Below are 5,696 nucleotides of genomic sequence, written 5' to 3'. Positions count from 1 at the left end.
TTCACTCACCTCTTCTTCCACTTCCTCTAATTTTTGTTTAACCTCTTTTATTTCTCGGTGCGTCTCCTCAAGTTCGTCCTCTAAGGCTACCGTGACCGTCTCTATGTGCATCCTCACCTGCCGGTCCTTTGTCTCCATTATCTCTGTCACCTCGTCCACCCTCATTGTCAGTTCCTCCCGTACCATCTGACATTGCCTCTGCGTCGCTATTAATTCGTTTTTAATTTCTTTTTGTGTCGCCTTTAATCCTCCGAGTACTGCAGTGTTCCTTTGAACCTGCTCCACTAACTTCGTTTGTCCCTCCGTCAGCTGTTCCACCTCCTCTGTCAGATCTTCTATTCCCCCTTGTAACTTTGCCGTATTATTTCTCACTTCTTTCTCCATACGCTTCTCACCTCGCTTTACCTCCTCGCGTAGCCCCGAAACCTCCTCACCCACACCTCGTCGTATCTCCTCTTTCATCTCCCCCATCTCTTTTGTAGATGCCACCCTCATCTGTCCCAATTCATCCCTCTGAGCATCCAGTTTACTTTCTAACCCGATTTGCACCTCCTCTATCTGGTTTCCCATTCGTTTGATTTCCCTGGCAGATTGTTCCCCTATTTCCCGCAATTTGTCCTCCATCCTATTTTCTAGCCCCATTAACCCATTTTTCATCCCCTCTATCTGATTCTCCTGGGCAGCCATTCTATTTTCCACCCCCGTTAACCCATGTCTCACCTCTTTTATCCCATTGTCTAACCCCTCAAATTTCTTGTCTAATCCCTCACCGGTACCCCTCGCTTCGTCCCTCATTACCCCCAATTGCTCACTCTGAGCCCTCGCTTCGTCCCTCATTACCCCCATTTGGCCCCCCATCTCTCCCATTTGGCCCCCCATTTCTCCCATACTGCTTTTCAAACCTCTAATTTGGTCTCCCAATTGCTCACTATTCTTTTCCATAAGGGCCTTCATTTGCATCATAAAAAGGTTCAAATCCACCAGCGGCGCTGCTGCGGTCGCGGGCGCGGCAAAATTTGGTGCCGCTACACCCACGTGCGCGAGGACGCCATTTTGTGCGCCTGATACCCCCTCAACCGCCTCCTCATTGCTCCCCTCCATTTGATCCTGGGTTACTCCTAACCCCTCCTCTAGCTCTCCCACCGGCATCCCGTCGCCTTGACCAGCCATGGCGCGATTTCAAAATTCGGGTTTTTCTTTAAAAAAAAAAACAAATTTCGGCAGCTCGTAATTTTGACCAAAATTTTTTTTTCTCTATTCGTTTTAAAAATTTGGTTCGGGCCTCGAATCCCACTCCCAGACACCAATTGTTACACTAATAGTACAATTGGTGTTCCAAAATTTGGGCCTAACAAATTTAGTCCCAGGTCCGAATCCAACTCCTGACAACCAATTGTTACAGATCGCGGATTAAGATGTTATTTACCGAGCGGTGGTATTGCCGCGACCTAACAGGATCCCTGACTCACCCGATTCACCCAGGACTTTGGCCGGATCGCACCGCAGCTGCTCAATGAGGGGAAAAGACGAAAACGACGCAATGTAAAGAGGAAAACGAAGGCCAAGAAAGGTTTGGAAATACGACTGAATTTATTGACTATTTACACACAAGCAAAAAGAAAGCAGTCACGTTTATTTACAAGCACATAAGACGCAGGTGACACAGGGAAAATACTAGCTTATACAGACTTAATTAACCCAGGACAGAACAAACAAAGACACTGACTCACGCGGGGAATGACAGGAATGGCAGGAGGTGGATGGCTGGAGGTGAACGCTTGGTGGAGCCAACGCGGAGCTTGGTGGAGGTGAACGCTTGGTGGAGCCAACGCGGAGCTTGGTGGAGCCTTGGTGGAGGTGAACGCTTGGTGGAGCCAACGCGGAGCTTGGTGGAGCCAACGCGGAGCTTGGTGGAGCCAACGCGGAGCTTGGTGGAGCCCTGGTGGAGGTGAACGCTTGGTGGAGCCAATGCGCTGGTGGGGGGGGGGGGGCTGGCGTGACGGGTTCTCTCCTCCTCACGCGCTCTTGCTCTGATGACCCAGCTCTTTGTGACCCTCCTTGTCTCAGCTCAAAGTGCATCTCCTCTGGGAACACCCCCGCCGTGGGTTATATAGGCCCCGCCCCTTAACCTTTTCGAACCTCCCCCAAACGTTCTCTCCCCGCCCTCTCAAGCCAAACCCCTTGTTCATGGTTGGTCGAGTGGGGCTGGCTCACTCCTCCCCTCTCTGACGAGGTGGGGACCCGCCTTCCTTCCCCCAACCCTGCCTCGTGGTCAATGGCGGATGAAGGGAAAACCGCCCAACATGCAGTTGGCAATGCGAATTGCAATTGACGGAAAGGGGGGAATGGAAGTGTTGGGAGTGGGAATGAAGGGAATCTATCTCTTTCACTGGTGCAATGGAGTATTTCAATTACTGGGAGACACAGCCTTACTCTAAAAACACATAATAAGAGATAACTATCAAACAGAGGTATTCTATTATTTGGCTGACGTGTATGCTTGTGGACTAATTATGGGATGCCCTTTCACCTTTACACAGCTCCGGAGGCAGGGGGGCGCAGAATAACCAATAATAATAATAGTACAGCACACAATCAAAAAAATATACAGTCCTCATCTCCGCAACAATATATATATATATATATATATATATATATATATATATATATATATATATATATATATACTGTATATATATATACTGTATATATATACTGTATATATATACTGTATATATATACTGTATATATATACATATATATATATATATATATATATATATATATATATATATATATATATATATATATATATATATATATATATCGTATATCGTTTGTATTATACAATAGAGGACAAGGAGCAGTCGGGAGACAAAACTGGTGGGATGTGGGTGAGTGTCATAATTACACCATGTTTGTGTATACAGTATATGAAATTGATGCCCTCTTCATCTTAACTCTACCATAAGACTAATTATTTACAATTGAGAAACTTAACGTTCAACAAGGTTTTTGTCTCAGACTTTTAAGAACCTTGCCAAGTATAACAAGAAGAAAAAGACATAAAATGTCATAGCCCCCGTGGATTTTATAATTTCCTGTACGGAGTTAAAGGCCAGCTCCGTCAGTCGGCCATCTTTGGTCGGATAACAAAACGAAATATTCTGCTTATGTGTACTCTCATCTATTGTCTTTGTGCCAAATTTGAACAAAATCAGATCATGCATGTTGAGAAATGATTGGAGACACTTTTGTCACAAAATGGCCTCCAGGCGGCCATCTTGGATCTGACCTCGAAAGAAAATAACGCGCTTATGTAACCCATCATTCATTTTCTGTGTGCCAAGTTTGAACAAGATGGGTAAATGCAAGTCTGAGAAATGGTTGAGGAAGTGTTCAACATCAGGTTTTTTTACAACTACAATGGCCGCCCGTCGGCCATCTTTGACCTCATCGTGAAACCAAATAATGTGCATATGTATACCACCATGTCTTTATGTTGAAGGCTCCAGTCATGGACTATATAATATTGTTGCTGTGATGAAAATTAAAGGTAACCCCCCTTTTGAGTTAGTTGCACCACAACATGTAGCCTCGCTTAGTTTAGTTATTTCCTCTTAAATGTAAGCATAGTCCTTTCCTGTGTTAGTATGCGTTGAGCAGGCCAGTAAGTTTAGGTGTTGTTTGAGCTGGAATACCATGTGCTCTGGCCTGGAACAAGTCTAGAAGGCCCAAGGGAGGAGCTGCAGGGGAGTGGCCGTAAACGGCAAGCAGCCAATGAACGCTCAGGGGAGTGGCGAACAACGGCAGCCAGGGGAAGGGCTTAGAATATTCCGGTAAGACTGGGGAGGGTCTATAGAAAACCCTGCCCCGGGCCCGCAGAGAGAGCGTTGTGAGAGAGTGGTTCGTTGAAAGAGAGAGAGAGTTGCTGTCGTTCGTTGAGCGAGAGAGAGTCGTTGCGAGGAGATCAAGGCTGTGTGTGCACGAACTCTCCCTGCCCTGCGCCCTGCTGCCTGTGAATAACGCTTTGCGAGGACCATCCCTCCCGGGGCCACCTACTCCAACGACCTTCCTACCTGGGCTCCCTGCACGTGCTGCGAACATCCCAAGGGACACGCCCAGCGAGCTGACCGGGGCGAATGGCGCCAACGACCGCGCCTGGAGCGCGTACTTTTCCTTCCTTCTTTTCCCCACGTGAGTGAGTGGGCCCTTGTCTGGGAGAGTTAAGTTAAGACTCATTAAATATCTGCTCTGTGTCCCTTAACCCTGATCATTGCAAATTGTATAATAAACCTGTGTTCTTCCTTCCATTTGGTTGTTCACGTCATTTCTAACGATTGGCTTCACACTGTACGAATCAAACCGCTCAATCGGGTTCAATCATAATTAACGGCACGAGTCACGTGACACGCAAACCGCTCGGCGTCTCAGATCAGATCAGCGTGAATGCGTGATTCGTGCGAAGTCCAGCACCCGTCTTCGTGGCAGCGTGTGTACTGTACCGAAGGTACGTGGGGATTCGACCCGATACCCTTCCCCACGCTCGCGACGGGGGTGGCGGCTGGAATTGCTCTGCAATCCGCCCGAGTATAACGTGGGTCGCGGCCTCGTGGACTTGAAGGCCCGAGGGGGAAAAGGGTTTAACCCCCCCCCTCTGTATGTCGACGGGCTCGAGATCCACAACAATATTTTATAGATGTATTGTCTTTGTGTAAAGTGTGAATAAAATCGGTCCATAAATCTCCGATTATAGTTGTGGAGGGATGGACGAGACCCAACCCATAAGCCCCCATTTTGTCCAAGTCCAATAGGGGTTAATAAGGGACTAAGACGACCTTATTTCTCCAAGTGTAGTGCTGTATTGGCCATAGGGCATAGTATTATCTCAGATTTTTTTTGCTGCTTGCTTGATTCAAAGCGCTCAAGCAAGAATTCCAAGGGAACGGAGGGCTCGGCACCGCTTAACAACATGGCGGTCTCCATTGAAACGGTGCTTTCGTGGTACTGTACTCTAACAAATCTGATCATTTTCAGTTTTACTTTCTCCTCTTGTGACAACTTCCCCAAACGAATATATTGTGTTAGAAGCGGCTACAGAGTTGGAGGAATAGGGAAAGAAAGATAGAAAAAATGGGGATTCAGAAGGTGGAACCTCGTGCAGAGCTTATAATTATATATGGACCGTACCACTGTGCATTTTGGAGAGAGGGGGAGGACCTCGTGCAAAGCTTATAATTATATATGGACCGTACCACTGTGCCTTTTGGAGAGAGGGGGGTGGTTTCATGTTCCTAGATTTGAAAATGTGGTGCGTTCCACTGCACCGATTCAAGATCATTTCGGTCCCTCTGCGGCGTTCCCTACCTGTAATAATTGACCGATTTATTAAGTATTTTAGAGTTGAGACTAATTTTTATTTTGAGATTTGATGACTAAATGCATATATTCGGGGAATCATATTTTTTAAATCACAACCGCTTCCGTTTCATGATGTATTGAAAAGACGATAAGCTACGTTGGTCCTCACAGTCACAGAAGGAGTTATTACAGCATTATCATATGTGAAAAATGTAGATTTCCAGGAAATTAAAAAAGTGTTCATGCCAAAGGAAAGACAGCGATGAATACATTATCGGGATATTACATCAGCACATGAAGTCTGCATTGCGCATGCGCATTGCTCAGTCGGCGAC

This window comes from Myxine glutinosa, unplaced genomic scaffold (genome assembly GCF_964187855.1).
Source record: "Myxine glutinosa unplaced genomic scaffold, kmMyxGlut1.1 SCAFFOLD_943, whole genome shotgun sequence".
Classification (NCBI taxonomy): Eukaryota; Metazoa; Chordata; class Myxini; order Myxiniformes; family Myxinidae; genus Myxine; species Myxine glutinosa.
The sequence above is the reverse complement of the archived record's forward strand: the minus strand, read 5'-3'. Positions refer to the sequence as shown.